The 17,842-nt window shown below is 42.4% G+C and overlaps 1 protein-coding gene across 1 annotated transcript in view; it reads left to right on the top strand.

The window, feature by feature from the left end:
- The window catches only part of PLCL1 (phospholipase C like 1 (inactive)), a 216,387-nt gene that overhangs the window by 151,125 nt on the left and 47,420 nt on the right, over positions 1-17,842 (top strand). The gene's annotated exons all lie outside the window — the stretch shown is intronic.

Raw genomic sequence — 17,842 nt, 5'->3', positions numbered from 1 at the left:
ATCTCTCCATGGTGTGCTGGGCTCGCCAAAGGACCGCACTTCACTTGGAGCACTTAGACCAGCGTTTGCATTTTCAGATGCTGGCAAATGGTTGCAGGATGAAGCATTCATTTTTCATGAGGGCAATAATACTGTTTCAGTTTGTTGAGCTACACCAGCGTGCTTTGATCAATAGAGAACATTCAGCAATTACAGAGTATCTGACATGCCTCAATTTACCTAGTAGCTGAAGAACTCATTGACAGATAATTTAATTGGGTTTGGAAAATGAGTTAGAAATGTATTATTTTCCAAAGCACATAGTTAAAAAGTGTTTGCCACTTTACTGCATACAGAGAGTTGATTATTTTTCTTCTTTCGGTTAATAATGATCCCAGCTGAAAACATTATCTGGGGAAAAAAAAAAACCCAAACAATAACAACTTTAATCCATTTTGTTCATGTATAGGCAGAAGGAGGAAAATATTTTCCATAAGCTTCAATATTGATTCAAAATCAGAAAGCAGCAGAGACAAAACTCACTGAAATTAATGAGTTTACTGGTTATGATAGTTGTAATAGATTTTATTTTTTTTTTCCTAATCTGCCTGTAAATTACCTGGTGCTACTACAGTGTTTTGTACCGTTCTCCTGACTCCAAATACACCTGAAAAGAATGTAGCCAGAAAATATGGTATAATTAAGAGTGGGATTTCCATGAACCTCATACATTGCTCCTGTGGGCTAGATTCTGCTTTCGTTACATCCAGGTAAGTAAAGAACAATTGCTTTGTGTGAGAATTTGATCCTGATTCAGGTTAATAATAGCATTAGGGCATTCATATTTTTCTGCTGCCCCCCTTACTGAACTACATGACTGAAGCATGTGCATTCCATCCAGTGTATACAAAGACATTATCTGGACTGTTTTCTGGTTCTTCTATATTTTTTTTGCTTTAAGAAGCATGACGGTAGTGTTAGAAACTGCATTGAAAAACAATGTATGCCGTATGCAATAAGTAGAGCTGTTGTGCAATTACGTAAGGTAGTTCAGATGAAAAAGTCGCTATGTTCTGCGTCTGAGAGAGGAGATTTAGTTAAGACAGACGAATTCTCCTGGGTACAACAAAGCTGTTCTGTGGATACAGCCCTGATTATACTGTAATTCTTCTAAATGCATTACCAAAGTCTTCATTATTATAATTAAACAGGTCATAGAATCATAGAACCATAGGGTTGGAAGGGACCTCTGGAGATCATCTAGTCCAACCCCCTGCCAGAGCAGGCTCACCTTAGAGCAGGTTGCACAGGAACGCGTCCAGGCAGATTTTGAATGTCTCCAGAGACGGAGAGTCCACCACCTCTCTGGGCAGCCTCTTCCAGTGCTCTGCCACCCTCAGGGTAAAGAAGTTCCTCCTCATGTTTAGGTGGAACTTCCTATGCTCAAGTTTGTGGCCATTACCTGTTGTCCTTTTGCTGGGCACCAGTGAAAAGAGCCTGGCCCCATCCTCCTGACACCCACCGTTTAAGTATTTATAAGTGTTGATAAGGTCCCCCCTCAGCCATCTTTTTTCCAGACTTAGGAAACCCATATCCCTCAGTCTTTCTTCATAAGAGAGGTGTTCCAGTCCCCTTATCATCTTTGTAACCCTTTGCTGCACCCTCTCCAGCAGTTCCCTGTCCCTCTTGAACCGGGGAGCCCAGCACTGGACACAGTACTCCAGGTGTGGCCTCACCAAGGCACAGTAGAGGGGGAGGATGACCTCCCTCGACCTGCTGGCCACACTCTTCTTGATGCACCCCAGGACGCCATTGGCCTTCTTGGCCACAAGGGCACATTGCTGGCTCATGGTCATCCTGTTGTCCACCAGGACTCCCAGGCCTCTTTCCACCGAGCTGCTCTCTAGCAGGTCTGCCCTTCATTGCATAAAGCTTTGCTTTAGGGTAAAGACTGGAAATTTCATTAAGAGCTTTGAAATTGAAAGCTGACAGGCAAAGCAAATGGATTCTATAATTTTCAGAAAACTATATCTTTTTTTAATTATGGTCCTTTTTAGTCTTCCATTAAAAGATGGACACATTTAAAAAAATAGCAAAATGGCTTATTTACAGTAATATGATTTTCCTGCAGCCACCAGCTAGAAAAAAAAATAGTGTCATTTGTAAAAATGGAGCTGAAAAGTTGTCTTCTCCCGAGCACGCTGGATTTGGAGCCATCCCCCCTGATAATGAGTGTGTGCCCCCGGCTCCCCCGGGCACTCGCTGCTGCCGGCTCCCTGCTGCCAGGGCGCTTCCTTGCCCGCTCCGCTCTCTTTCTTTTTCCAAAGAGTTAGCAAGTTCTGCAGCTAAATGAAGCTGTATTCTTATACCTGTTAGATGCCTTGGAGCAACCTGCAGGGGGGTGTTTGTTGCCCCACCTAAAGGAACTGATGAAAAAGAACAAGAAAGAAGAAAAGAGTGAGCTAATGCTTTTGGAGCAAGAAAAAGGCTTTTCCTTATAATTTATCTTTTCACCGTGTCTGCTTATGTAAAAACTGCAGCCACAAACTCAGAACCTATGTTTCCCTGGTGGGAGGGATTAGCTCTAAAAGTCTTGAAAAGCCAGAGCCCTGGTGTTTAAGGACTTGAGGACATGTTGGATGAACAAATGTACAGGCACACCTCTTTTCTGCTGAATAGGATATTAACAAATGAACAGTGTGACCATGGGGACTAAATGTGCGTGTAAGTGTTCGTACGATTAAAACTTAAAATGAGCAACTGCTAAATCACACAGTTGTTGCAAATCATATTGTATTTTAAAGGGCCCATTGAATGGACTTTGAGTTCTGAGCTGATTTTTTTGTTCATGGAAAAGTGGTTCCTAGTGCTTAGCGGCAATTTCCTGTGAATACCTTTCCTTCATGTATTTTATGCATCTTGTAAATAGCTTCCATCTTTGTTGTGACTCTGTAGTAATGTAGAGTGTCATGTGTGCTTGGCAGGCATGGCTTTTGCTTAATTCTCTCCAGCGTAATTGTAAGTCCCACATTTTGTCCCGGCTTTAGAGCCGTATCTCACTCACACCACGCTTCTGCCATCATTTGTGGACACTTGCAAAATTAAACATTGCCAGTATTTAACAGATGTCTTTTAGGACCTTCTAGAATCGCTTTGGAGAGCGTGACCATTGGTGTTAGTGGCAACTGTGCAAGAGGACCAGGGGAAGCGTGTGTTTTAGCGATGGGGCCTGTGGCTTTCCATCCTCAAGAAGGCAGATACAAAACGTGGACCTCCCAAAACAAAAAGCTTCCCCAAACTGCAGGCCCTGCTGCTAAATGCCGCCTTTCCTGCCATGCCTGTAACCCCCAGGCGAGGGGTGCTCCTGCGGCCGTCCCTGGGCTCCCATGGTGCACACCATGGCCGGAGACACGTGTGCCACGCAGCTGTGAGGGGGGTGCATGTGAATGGGGGTGTTTGTCCTTGTTGTGACCAAAGTCTAGTGGTGACAGCACCCACTCAGAGAAGGCAAGCCTCGGCAATGGGGGCTGTGATGAGGAGGGACTCAGTGCCCCCATGTCCTCAGGGGATCGTGGCTGCAGTGGGGACCCGTCCTTACGCTGTGTGTGCCACAGTCCCTGTTTCACACTTCCAAAAAAGTGGCATGGCATCACTGGGAGGGAATTGAAGAGCTGCCCTTATGGAGTACGTCAAAGATCGTAAATCAGGCCTTGCTTTCAGGGGCTTGTATGCTCTTGGACAGAAATAAACCTGACACCTCTCCAGTACAAGGACTCTTGGGTGCCAGCCACGGAGTCCTTGCAAGAATGGTTTTGCCGTCACTTCAGTCTTTTGACAGAGGGGATGACCCTGTGCTTGTCTTTGAAAGAAATATTTAGGCATGGGATGTGTATGAAGTTAGGCTCTGATTCCAAGTGGAAGTAGATTTCTCCTTCTATCCGTAGTAATAGAGCAAACACCCTGAGAAGGGTTGGGATTTAATTCATACCCTGGCATTTCTCTTCAGATACGTTGAAAAGCGCCTGCCCAGCACCCTTGCTTTTGTGATTCCCTCTAATGCACCCAGATCCTCCCAGCCGCTGCAGGGAGGTATGAGCCATCTGGTGCGGATGTGAGTCCTTCCAGCAGATGGGGAGATGCTCAGGGATAAAACCTGTCCTACCTTCACGTGTCTTGCCACAACAGGTGACGTCCTGTTTAATAAAACCTCCCGTTTAATACAATAACATCTGCAATATTGAGCGGAGTGGGTCAAGCACAGTAGTGCAGTTGTTCTATAATCATGCTGTGTGGCTGAAAGCCTTGAAGGGTTTATACGTGAAACCAGAAGCAATGGACTGGTGCTCGCCAGTGGCAGCAGCTCAGCTGGTGGTGCAGGACGGAGGGATGGTGGTGCATCCCCTCCTGGTGCAGTGTTACTGAGGTACTGAGATTTGTGCTTCAGAAACATTTTTGAGTCTTACAGAAATCATGAGTCCAAATCCAGAGCAGAGAGCGTTTGCTAAGGGATCTTCCCAGGGATTATGAGCAGAACTAGAAGCCAGGGGGATTCCCACTTTTCTGCTAGCAGACCCAATGTTTTTTTTTCTTGCTCAACATTTTTCTAAACGTTGCAAGCGTACAAAACTATTGGAGATTTCAGAGGTTATTTTCTTCTTATAAAGAACTAAGTTATGTTGCAGTTACAGTATAATTGTACTGTAGTTAGATTTTTTTTTTAATAGCCCTGCTGCCACTCATTCATCATGTTTAAATATTAGCTGGATGGAAGCAATTACACCAGGTTGGTGATATACTTAAACAGTAAAAATACATGTGCTGTGCGAAACCCAAGGGACCATAATATTCAGGCATGCAGCTAATTTACTTATGAGAAAAAGGAATTATAATTATTTAGCAAAATCTACGACCAGAATAAAATTACATTACAATTGCAGTCCTGTATTAATTAAAAAAAAAGAAAAAAAAAAAAAAAAAAAAGACTGATTTTTCTCTTCCTAAGACTTGAGCTCCTGGAAACAGGCGAATTTTGTCGTTGAAGGTGGATAGTTTTGAAGAAATGTGATAAAAATTGTAACATATCACCACAGCAAATCAGTTATTCTTTAAATAAATTGAATATTTGTGATGCTGCGGTTTGCTGTGAAGGCTTAGCATCCCTTGCTCCTGATTTTGATGAGTAATGCAAACATTCAGTGTCTGCGTTGGTAAAAATTTGGAATATGCCAGCTTATTAGATTCACATAATATGATTTAATGAGGCTACCACAGCTGTCTCTTGAATACTTATTTCCTTTGTGTTATTGGGGAAATCTGTGTTTTGCTTTTAAGGGAGACATTTAATTTGTTATGCTGTCGCTAAGTAGACTATTGAAATAATTGTTTCACTTGTACGTCAGTTTTAGCCCTGTCAACTCCTCTATCAGTATAGTGGTGTGTTTTATGGGTTGACGCAGTCAGCTCTTCTATCAGCAGGCGTAATTTATACCTGCAGCCTAGCTTTTCAGCCTAAGGATGTTGAAGGTGAATATATTGTATGCCCTGTGCACATAGTTGCAAAGTTAAGAAACTGTAGATGGGAGTAAAATACTTCAGAAATTTTTGCATGTGTATATACCCTCCATACCCAGATGTATGCTTTGTAGAGGAGCAATCAGAAAGATTTCCCTAAACCTAGTTTTGTGATGAAGCTGCTTGATGAGGGATAGTAATGCAAAAATGGGACAACTCAGGTCCACGGGTGTCCCGCGCACATGGGGAGGTGGACCACACACCCACTCATGCTGGGCAAGCTGGGGAGCGCTGGGGCTGCCGCGGGGATCTGTCTCATGGGTTCCCGCGGAGGTGGTGCCTGTACCCCCGCGGAGAGCCTGCACACCAGCTGTACAAACTCCTACACCTCAAGGACGCTTTTCTAAATTGATAAACAACGTCCTTGGAGGAGCGAATGTATTTGTTGGCTATGCTGAAAGCTGTTTTTCTCTCTCACAGAAAGCTGGGGTCTTTAGACAGCACACTCGAGGCAAAATTTCACCCCCAAGTGCATTATAGACTAGCTAAAACAATGTTGCTAGCTTGCCCACATAGTTCATATTTGGCTTTATGAATTCTGTCTCAACCTATTAATAATTCAATGATGAATGACAATCAGAATTTTAAAAAAAATATTAACATTAAAACAGTTTGATTACTTTATTCTATTGATTTTTGGAACTTCATTGCTAAATTTAAGGATTGGGGTTGATCTGAATCACCATAAATGTGATTAATGAAGAAATAATTTAAGTTGATTAAAAGGGGCTTAAAATAATGTGATTAGACTATGGAGATTTGGGTGGCTTATTGGATTACACATTTTATTCCTGGAGGATTGTTGTAAGATTCAGAATGAAATTAAACTGGTCAACCTATTTTGGGCTCCCAGTGCCTCATAATCTCCCATGCCATGATACCAGGCAGCATAGTCACGTTCAACGGTTTTCCCTGAAAAAATACAGGATTGAATTTTTGAGCTAATACCTAAATAACCAGTCCAGAAGACACCACTGAAATCTACTCTGTTCACCATTATTTAGGACTTAAACGAAATCATGTTTGATCTCATGTGACATCCTTTTGGAAGGAGTCTGGTGCTGACGAATGCCTTTTTAGTGATGGGGACTCTCCTTTTATCCTTGGGAGTTGCGGCCTTCATCAGCTATCTTCACTGTGGGGTTTGGGGTGGGGTTTTTTTGGGGTTTTGTTTTTGTGGTTTTTTTAAGTCTTAGTTTTCCTTTGAATGTACCAATTTCTAGGTATTGAAAGGCTGTATCCCATGACGGCGCTGATCTTTACGTAATCATCTATAATATGTGACAATGCCAGCATACATCTTGAGTTTCTCAGGGTCAATAAAGAAACTTAATTTGAAGGACTTCTTAAAATACATTGATCGACTATTTAATTAAACTACTGAGTTGGAACCATTACATTCTGAATCAAAGTCCCCAGATGTGCCTTTATTTTAGGGCATAAGAAGCATCCTTTAAAGTTATTCCTTATATTAATTTGGGCTTCTGCAATTCCTTGTGATCAGACAAATATCTGTATTGAAATAAAAGAATCTGGAATCTCTAAGGGGTTTTCCAAAATCTTCCTGATTCTTGTGGCTTTTCTGAACTCTCTTCTGTTTTCCAGATAATTTCTAAACTGAGAATATCACATGATGGACAAGTACAAAGCTATTAGAACTTCTCTATCCCTAATGGATATTATTTTTATACAACCAAGTATACCATTGCAATCTTTTTGTTACATTCCGTGCTGGTCATCTGTGATGACGAAGTTGAGGGTTTTTTTGAAAATTTTTGTTTCCCGGATCACAGTCCTGTAAATAAGGCCTGTCCCTTGTGTTCCTAGATTTGTGTCCTCACTTTTTGGTCCTTATTTTATGCATTGCTTGTCAAGCAGTCGTTTGACTTTTGTTCACTAAGCCATATTCTTTGCTATTCATAGCTGTTCAAATCTTGGCTTTGCATCATCTCTGGACTCCATGTATATTGATTTTGTGCTTTCTTCCAGGTCACTCTAAAAATGGTTAATAGCATTGGGCTAAGAATGGGTCCCTGCAGGATCCCATTTGACGCATATCTACATGACATGCTTCACATTTACTGTTGCATTTGAGACACACCACTTATCTCGTGTTTGATCCATTCAGTGTCTTCTGAGTTTATTTTTATTGCTATATCTTCTTAATCAAAATGTCATTTAGTACCAAGTCAAATGCATTGCAGAAACCATAATATATTACGGAGTCTAAGTATATTACAATGACTTTATTATATGTATCAACCAAACTTTTAATCTCATAGAAGAGATATCAGGTTAGTCTGACAAGCTCTGTTTTCCATAACGTTGGAAATAGGTAATGCTAATCATCTTTTTATTTTTTTCATAATTTTTGCAGCTCTCCCATTATTTTGACAATGAAAAATACCCACTCAGAGATATGCTGCAAATCCAGCATTCAGAGGTGTAATGAAGGGAGGCAAGTTTTTCCTTAGCCAGGTCTTTACAAACTCATTTGGCTTTTCCTCCTGAGTTACTACTGGAATTCTCTTACTGTCATTTAGTGAATAAATGCCCCTTTGTACTATTAACAACACCAGTGTTCCCGCTCAGTGGTGGATTTCTGGTGGGATTCAGACTCTCTCTAATATTTTCAAATGAACTGTCTGGACCTTCTCTGCTATAATTGCCACCTGCCACCAAACCCTTCTCCTGCTTGTATCAACTCCTCTGGTTGCTGCTGCTTCCTCCTTGGTCTGTTTTCTTCCTTTACTAATTTCCTAATTTTGCTTATTTTACTTTATAACCCACACCAAAAACTTCTCTTATATTCAGTTTGCAATGTATTGCTTTCTTGTAGCTGTTTTTCTTTCCTGTTTAAGAGATATTTTTAAGCAGCAAAACCTTCTTTCTGGCTTATCTGGCTCAGGTAGTGTTTTCCATTGATTAATTTAAGAAAGTTTACCTACAGGTCATCCTCTTCTGTCAGGTTTTAAGGAGGACTCACAGATCCAATGGAGGTCTGATTAAAATAAAAAAAAATTAAAATAAATCTTTCAGGTTCAGTTACGTCAGAATCTTGCCATTCCCTCTCAGTGAAAATCCTTAATTTTAATTTTTAATGGTGGTTTTTTGGTTGGTTTTTGGTGTTTTTTTTCCCCTCTGAACAACGGATGCAGAGAAAGTCTTGCTCAGATTTAATGTCCGTGTCTGAATAACTAATGTCTTCAAAATACTTAAGGCATATGTTGTTTTGAAGAGATGCAGAAATAAAATCATTACAGGTAAAAGCCTGCGGGAAGTTGTGTGCATAGCGTGTTGTGTTCACATCTGGATTTTTGCGTCGTGGGATGTAGTGCATGATGCTGTTCTCCCAGGTGACGTGGAAATAAAAAGCCCACCTTCTATAGTTTCAAAGACTTCAAGGTGTGACTGCACCTACCCCTGTGCTAAGAGGAGAGGAGGCTGAGGGGAGACCTCATTGCCCTCTACAACTACTGAAAGGAGGTTGTAGAGAGGTGGGTGTTGGCCTCTTCTCCCAAGTAAATAATGACAGGACCAGAGGAAATGGTCTGAAGTTGCGGCAGGGAGGCTGAGATTAAATATTAGGAAGAATTACTTTACTGAAAGAGTGGCCAGGCACTGGACCAGCCTGCCCAGGGAGGTGGATGAGTCACCATCCCTAGAGGTGTTTAAGAAAGTGTAGATTTGGCACTTCAGGGCATGCTCTAGTGACAGAGATTGTAGGGGGGGGTTTTGTGTGTGTCTGGTTGGACTCGATGATCTCAAAGGTCCCTTCCAACCATGAAGATTCTATGATTCTGTTCTATGATTCTAATATACGGAGCAGCTTCTAAATCTTCTTTCAACTAAGGACAGTGGGAAGTTGCTCCGGCCTCTGTGTTCTGGAAGGACATTTTGGCAGTGTCCTCTGCGCTCACTGCGGAGCTGTCATGTCTCTGACTAGCAAAAGAGATGAACATTAACACTCTGCTGAGATGTGCAGATATTGCAGAGCTCGTTTTCCTATTCCCTGGGGCCATGGCAGCCCTTATGTCAGGGTAATGCTGTAACTCTCAGCAAGCCTGCACAGTGTTTGCTAGTAATATTTTAGAGTCCTCCGCGTCATGGTGCTCAGAGCTGTTGGGATGATGCCGAAATGCTAGATTTTTGGTGTTTCCCCGCTCTTGATCTTGGATCTTCTTCATTGTTTCTGCCGCAGGTTCGGGCTGGTTACTGTGCACTTGGTTCCATGTCTGTATGGAGAATGGATGTGTATATTCTAAATGCAAAGGCTGTGTATTTCTGCTGCCTGCAGAAAGAATAACCCAGCTGCTTGCTTAGGTTACCTGGGTGCACTAATGAATGGGATTCACCATTCTTGCAATGTGGCTCCAAGAATCTGTCACCAGAATAAGTGCCACTAAACTTTAGGGAACGTCCCAGTACTCACTCCCTCTCTGGTGGGCCTTGTTAAATGACGTGGCCTCAGCGGTGGCCAGGAGCATGGCTTCCCATCTGTCCCTTCTGTGGGGTGTCTTGACATTTTCTTCAGGTATTTATCAATACTGCTGTATTGACAGAATTATCAATTCTGCTGTGATCCAGGGTTTGGTCAGTACAAGGCCCCATCACTGCAGTCACCTCTCTAAACCTGAAATCAATCCAGAAGTTTTAAGTAGGTATAAACGGGGGAAGTTCATGTTGCCTGAACTCCACTGGTCACTCCCAGTGCTGGCTTGTCTCCAGATTAGATTTAAGGCACGGAGAGACTCTCTTTTTCTGTGCCACTAGTGAGAGTGTGATCAGCTCAAATACTCAGAATCGGTGCTTAGTAAGGACCCCTCGTTTGGTCACTCTGCTCTCCTCCCTGGTCAGAGACCGCACTGATCTACTGGACTCTGGTACAGACTACTTGGTATGGCTTAATTTATCAGCAAATGGTCTCTTTGCATGGAGGGAGGAGCTCTGTAAGGCAGGCCTGTGGTTGCTATAGGGCTAGCTGCTTTAAGTAGACATCCCTTTTAATTTTTGCCTCAGATGCATTCAAAGGAGAATCTGTACAAGAATGAGGGTTTGCATGATGGAGCTCTACTGGGAATGCTGCAGCCAAGATCTCATTTTCCCAGGGCTTGCTGCTGTATCTTCTGCTTGAAGATAGAAACCGTCTTTCTGTCTTTCTCAGGTTTGTATTCCCTTAGAGCATGGGGATAAATTCAATCCATGTCTAAGGTGTCCTGGGAGACTCATAAGCACTACAGCCTGCGAGCAACCCAAGTACTTGGAAATAAGTTGCAGCTGGGAGCGGCTGGGAGTGGCAGTGGCTGGAGACATTGCGTTCAGTGGGTTGTGTCAGCCCCTTCTGAACTAAAAGCCTTCTCCCAGCTGAAGTAAATCTGGCACTTGGGATGTCCTAAGTGAAGGTTTTGTTCCACAGGGAGAATGAAGAGGATCTGTACTGTAGACTGTTGCTTAATACATAAAAAGGATAGGTACTTGCACCTTTATTTAAGGCGTGTCCTTGTGGAAACCAGTTGGATGATGAAGCGTAAAGAGAAAACTTAAGGAACAATTATGGCAGAAGGAGTGGTGAAGTGGTAGTCTCATTACAGGCATTGAATGGTTATTCATATTCTTGTGCTCTTGGAAGCTTCTTGACTTTGGCTTCATGGCCCTAATTATAGAAACAAGTTGAAGTAGTAACTTCAGTGTCATACCATGCCAGAAAATAAACCCTTCTTGCATTGCCTGGATTTAATTTCCAAAAATTGTTTCCAGATGGAGTCTTTATGTGCTGCCGCTTTTTTCTTTTGCTCTCATTTGTCATTTAAACAGCAAAGGTAAATTTTCTTCAAGGTAAAATTGAATAAATTTGGCAATGCTAGTGTTTTAAAAAAGAAAAGAAAAGAAGACAAAAAAAGCAAACACCCAGCAAAGCATTCCTTGAACAGCAAATCATTTTTGTTCAGATGTTTTTCTCAAAGATTTCCTCCAGACGTTCTTCTCTGACTCTCTCTCCAGCCTACAGTCCAGTATTTGAAAGGGATTTTTAGTAACGGAGGGAAAGAGGAAAGCAGACAAGCCATTATAATCTTGCCTCCTGTTGAACTTCTCCAGCAGGGACTATTTGGCATCCAAGAATAGTTAAGCTATCGTCTTTGCTCTGTTTTCCTGCCCTCAGGGTGCCCATTTTGCAGGGTGACATTTCTTCCCCTTTTGATGAGAAGCTCCCTGTAAAGTCATTATTATATGTCTTGGTGACAGTCGTCTATCCATACCCAACGTCTGGGTAATACTGGGGACTTCAGAAAAGCCTACTGTAAATGCTGATGTTACTATAGCCCATGACACTTTTCTTTCGCCTGCGTCTGAGATCCCTTAGTCATTGCTTTCTCATGAATGACGATTGTGCTTAGGCTTCTGCGTGGAGCTTGAGCTCAAGTTAAACTGCTAGTTAGTGACAACTAGCTGGATTTTCAGACATGCTGGCATGACTATTTTGGTACTTGGAAAATTGTTGGACACTGTGTTCTGATGCTATTTCTCATGTATCTGTCCATGTTGTATTTTTGGTCTGCCTTAAATTTTCTGTTTGTTCCATTACGTGTGTATCTCAGCCTTTAAGAGTGCACGTGTTAAAATTTGGATCCAGTCTTTATTCCACATGTGCTCAAATCCCTGAATTAGCAGGAATTTTGCCTTGAAGAGGCTACCGAGGTTGATCCTGCAGCATTAACATCTGCTCTTGCAACCTGTTGAGCTGTGCCCAAGCGCAACTGGCAGTGTCCCGGCGGCTGCCTGCGCCAGCGGTGGGGTTGTTTGGTTGTTCAGCCCCTCTGCAGAGGTGCTTTGTGCCATGACTTGTCAGTGTGGATGAATTTTGAGTAGGTAACCTTATCTTTGTTGTCCTGGGAGTCACCACAGTGGATATCTGATACTTAAATCCTACAGGCCTTGCCAAGAAAGATTAGAGGAAGTTCAGCTCATTAATTTGTTGTGGTACCAGAGGATGTGAGGAGAACCGAGAATCTGGGCTCCCCGGTTCAAGAAGGACAGGGAACTGCTGGAGAGGGTGCAGCAAAGGGCTACCAAGATGATTAGGGGACTGGAACATCTCTCTTATGAAGAAAGGCTGAGGGATTTGGATCTCTTCAGTCTGGAAAAAAAGACGGCTGAGGGGGGACCTTATCAACACTTATAAATACTTAAACGGTGGGTGTCAGGAGGATGGGGCCAGGCTCTTTTCACTGGTGCCGCAACAGGACAAGGGGTAACAGGCACAAACTTGAGCATAGGAAGTTCCACCTAAACATGAGGAGGTACTTCTTTACCCTGAGGGGTGGCAGAGCACTGGAACAGGCTGCCCAGAGAGGTGGTGGAGTCTCCGGAGACATTCAAAACCCGCCTGGACGTGTTCCTGTGCAACCTGCTCTAAGGTGACCCTGCTCTGGCAGGAGTTGGACTAGATGATCTCCAGAGGTCCCTTCCAACCCCTGCCATTCTGTGATTCTGTGAAAACCTGCAAAATCGGCAATCCTGGGATGCCCTCAGAGAATGGCCAGAATATGTCTGAGATTTGCAGAAGAAATCTTTCTGGCCCAGTAATGAATACCAGTTTCCGGTGATCTTTGCTACCTGTAGTAATTGCGTCCTGGTACTGTGGGTTCCACCTTTGAGTCATATCTCTGATCAGATGGACTAAGCCTCACACGTGCATGGGGTCTGGTTGCAGCCCTGGCCCCAACATTGGCTTTCTGTGTTACTTTATATAAACCTTCCCTGCTCCGATTTACTTCGTTATAGAAAAATTACACCATCATTTGTCAACCCGCTACATGGTGCTTTGAGTGCCACTAGTGACTCACTGACTTCTTTGTTTAACGCTTAAAGGTACATTTTCCCACCACAAGTACTGTAAAGCTTTAAGATTTTGGGGGACTGGGATTCTGCCTTGTGTATAGCTGAAATATCTAGAAGCATCCCAAAAACCCTCACCCTGTAGAGCTAATTAGTTTCTCCTGGAAAAAAAATAATCAGTTAATCAGTTGGCCAATTAAGTGGATCATGTGGAGTTCCGAGAGTAGATAGCTTTTAGGATGCACCATTTCTCACAGTCTATTTGTGAGGACAGACTAAGCTGTCTGTTATTGGTTTCTTAGTGCTAGGTTCATGGGAAATAGCAAAGATCAGAATAAAGCTTCTTTTTCAGCAAAGGTGATACTCACTGGTGAAAATGTGAATTGGTTTTTGGAGAAATGGCTCTTAACTGCACTTAACAAGTTTAGCTCTCAGCATCATTACTGAATTTCACATCCTTTCACAGAAGCCCTGCAGCTCTTTAAGGGCTTTTGGTGTCTTCGTTTAAGTGGTGCTTTTCACCCTTCTCATCCTCCTTAGCAGAATCCTGGAAGGCTGTCCATGCTTTAGAGGCCCTTCAGGTAACTTAATTTCAAACAAATAATAATTCACGAGCTTGACTTCTGTGTGCAGGGTTGCTATACAGCTCTTATTACTGCCCTGTTTCTTAACTTCATCTCAACAATTTATGTCCTATAGTTTTGACAAAGGGGGTGGGATGAGGTGGGGGGCATGTTTATTCATATTTTTTTAATCTCACTTATTTATTTCTGTTAGCTCTTTGATTTAAACAGCAGAAGATTGAGTGGTCAAAGGTCAGGCTGGATGGGGTGGAGTTTTCCCACAACTGCTGATGGCTCGCTGATCCCACTGTTTACATATCCAGTCCCTCTGACGAGGATGATGTATTCAACAGGAGAGCTTCTACTATTTTGGGAGTGTGCTTAGGCTGGAGCTCTGAATCCCTCCTTCAGAAACCTTTAGAAAACAGTTGTTTGCAATGTTAGGATGCAGGTCAGGCCAGCACTCAGAGATGTCTCCTTGATGTTAACTGATTGCAGAGCAGCTGTGTGTACGCTGAAAACTAAGCACATGTTGAAGCGGTCTTGTGATTAAGGTCTTGAGGTATTTTTGCCTAATGCATATTATGCAGGGTCAGGATCAGGAGATGGCTTTAGCCAGTTAGGTCACCTTATGAGTGGTTTCCAAAGAACCAAATGAACCCACAGTTGGAGTCACTTTGAAGGAACCTTCTTGCCTGGGAAAGCACAAGGTTCCCCATATAAGTAGGGATTTTCTTTTTCTATGTGTACATTGCATGCAAACTGGTTGTGTTTGTTTCCAATAACAGTGTTTTGTGTAGAGCTAGGTTATCTCTGGTAGAGAATGTCTCAAACTGGAAAAATCTACAAGTTAGTTTCTTGTTTTTGCACTGATGTAGACTTCTTTTCTTGGCAAATGTCATCCTTTCCTTTCCTTCTTTCGTTGCCACAATAAATTCAGCGTCATCAGTACACGTGACTGAGGGTAAAGGGCAGTCCTAGGCCAGTTACTGTGTGGTAAGATCAATTTTGATGGACTTAGCATCTTGGAGAAAAACAGACTTTCCACCTCCAAGATTCAGGGGTACATCTCATTGTGCTTTGGTTAACGAAGGGGAACGAGTGCTCTTGTGTGGGTGAATACTGTAGGAAATTTTTTTGATAATTTGCAGTGTGAATGTTTTTGGCAGGTAGCACAAGAGAGCAGGCTTGCTATTTATTCACTTAAGATGTTGGCAGCTTTTAGTTTGCCAGGTGGCTGTACTGGTTCCTGTTTGTAGTCTCCAGTGAAAGGTGACATGGAGCAGGAATTTAGCCACTGGAGGCACTGCAGCACAGAGCTATTCTTAGCTGGATCTCTTGTCTTCGAAGAGCAATGTGTCAACAATGGATTATGGTAGAGACCTAAAGAAAGACAGTAGCTAAACTAAAATTAAGAGCCTAAGCCTGAGCTCAGCTGAACGAGGCTCAGGATAAGATCAGTGGGGAGGCAAGGTGTATCCAAATGGTTTTCTCCAGACTCTGATGTAAGTGCAGCCCAGTGGAGGGAGGACACATCTTGAAGAAAACACTCCTCTGCTCCCCAAGGTGATCCCTTGGACCTGGATGTGTGTGGCCTGGCTGAACCATGGTGTCAGGATCTGGATATGCTTGTTCAATCCATGTGAACGTGGCAGAACAAATGCGAGTACCTGGCTTGTCAGGCTGAGAAGACAGCATTTGAGCTTACAGAAACACATTCTGAGTTTTTGCAACACGAGAATAAATAACTTCTTGATAATTATGAATGACAAGTGTCTCATTAAATCTAAATTAGCAGCTCTCACTTTGAAAGACTGAGTATATTCCTATTCTGTAGAGACCAAGAGGGGAACAGCTGACGCAGCGGTAAGCTCAGCTAGCAATTGCAATTTTGCAGAGTTTGTGTGTATTATGCAGTAGATTAGGGAGGTTGTTAATATCAGTTAAAATAATCCTATCAATGTCAATAATACTCAGATCTTGTTAATTTTAGGCAATTAGTCCATGGATTAGACTTGAATTCTATTCAATTGATTAAAAGATATGGGGAAGTCCTATTCAGAGATGAACAACTGTTGTACAATTCTGATGTCCCTTACATACCACCAAGTACAAAACCAGAAGTACCCATCAAAAATAAAATCAGAGAAGGAGGACAAACGGAACAATCTAATTTCCTCCAAATCCCTGAGATGTTAAGACAGAATGTTAAAAGGTTGATTCTCCATGAGACCAATTAGTTTTTTCCCCACCTTAATACCCCAAAAATATCTGATTAATTCCATGGCTCGTTTTCATTAAAAAGCACAGGTATCTTGGAACAAAAAATAAATGGTTTCTATTTTTCTGCAGACAAAAATAGTCACATAACAACTCCCACCTCTCTAGCAAAGACAAAATGGCAGACCTGTATCTAAATCAGTTATTCTGCTTTGATGAGTTTTCCAGGTCTGGCCCTGAGGAACTGCTCTCTGTCAAAGAATGAATCACTGCAGATTCAAAGGCCATTAATACATCTTCCTATATGAGAAAAATAATCTTAATTAAGCATCAATCTTAGATATAAATATTGTTCCTGTAAACCTAAAGAAATAAGAAAGAAAAGGCTCTTCTAGAACCCACAGGGTAATCGTCTGCATTTGTTTGTATTCATTAGGATCTATTGCTTCAAGATTTTCATGGCCATAGCGGTGTATTAAAGCGCAGTACGTTAATGCAGGAACATAATATTTTAGCAGAAAACTGTAATTAAAAAAGCAGCTGACCCAAGGCACTTGCTTCATTGACTTTCCTTCTGCTTTTTAAGACCAATTCTCATAATAAGTACTACAATAAATGGCTAGAGTAATTCTTCTTGTCAGTAGAAGTCGCTGTATCAATTTAATGAGAAATTGTTAGCGTAAGAAGTTTAGAGATTTTGATTTTGTTCACAGCAGATCCAGTGATCAGCCTTTAAATCCAGTTGTTGGATGGCTGGGGTTTTGGAAATATTTCGGATGTTATTGAACGAAGTGAGTGAATGACAATAGCAATTTTGTAGAAACATTTGTATTGACTGATTTGCTGAAAGTATCTATACAAACATGCAAACAATGCTTGGAGATGTTCTCACAAGCACCAGGACTGATGCTCTGTGGCTGGGAGAGCTACACGGGGTCCTGCTTGGGCACGGACAGTGCGCAGCAGCAGAAGGACAGTGATGGGTGGATGGCAGGCACTGCTAGAGCAGGGGTTGCGTTTAGGATTTGAAGGGGAGTATGACTTGAGGGAGAGTGAATGACACCGCAGATAAATGGGAGCTGCAGGGAACCAGCTGCTGGAGCAGGGTAGGGGAGGCTTGTCCAGGCTGCAAAGGGATTGGGGGTCGGGGTCTTTGCTGTCTCAAAGCACGTCCCCCAGGGCTGTCGGGTGGCTGGTCCCTGGTGAAGCTGTCATGGCTGGGCCTGAGATGCTATACACAGCATCAACGCTTCCTCACCTTGGGACTCCTCTTCTGCTCAAAATCCAAGCAGCAAAACTCCCTTCGACAGCAGAAGGCAGAGAACTTGCAAAATATTGCTGGTGGCTAGGGAAATTGGAGGGAAAGCAATTTTAACAAGTATTTCACTATTAATTACAGCCTTGAATGATGTTTTACAAATATTTTTGGTAGCTGTTGGATAGTTTATGTTCTAATGGAGTAGATGGAAATCATGCAAAGAAAAAAAAGAATGATTTGCAATTTATAATTACTGTGAAATGTTTTGAATTGATAATATGTGGGAAAAGATTTAAATTTAGTTGCTGCACTAAAATTACAGAAAGCTTTGCAGGCAGCTGGGTTTACATCCAGCAGCAAGTAGGTAGTTGATACTGAAAAGAGAGTCACGTGTGTCTGGCTAAGTATTTTCTCA

The sequence above is a fragment of the Rissa tridactyla genome, chromosome 7 (assembly GCF_028500815.1).
Source record: "Rissa tridactyla isolate bRisTri1 chromosome 7, bRisTri1.patW.cur.20221130, whole genome shotgun sequence".
Classification (NCBI taxonomy): Eukaryota; Metazoa; Chordata; class Aves; order Charadriiformes; family Laridae; genus Rissa; species Rissa tridactyla.
The sequence above is the reverse complement of the archived record's forward strand: the minus strand, read 5'-3'. Positions and strand labels throughout refer to the sequence as shown.